Source organism: Staurois parvus, unplaced genomic scaffold (genome assembly GCF_062004578.1).
Source record: "Staurois parvus isolate SC_StPar_1 unplaced genomic scaffold, SC_StPar_1.0 ptg001328l, whole genome shotgun sequence".
Taxonomy (NCBI): Eukaryota; Metazoa; Chordata; class Amphibia; order Anura; family Ranidae; genus Staurois; species Staurois parvus.
The window spans coordinates 2752166-2752392 of NW_028319124.1; positions in this window are offsets into that span (position 1 = coordinate 2752166).

Genomic DNA, 227 nt, shown 5'->3' on the forward strand with positions numbered 1-227 from the left:
TGGAGCACCGCCCACCAGCTGGGAGCCGCGCCTCCGATATACTTTCCTTGTCTCGGTGTTGCGCGCATGCGTCCCCTGCATAGCTGGCTGGGAAGGTGATTATTGCATCCCCGTGGTTTGTGCATCTTGAACAAAGCCATCATTCATGTTGTCATGGCGAGCTGCCAGTGTGCCCTGAGCTGTGCAGACGAGGGAACTCCTCCAGACCTCCACATTCTATCCCAGCA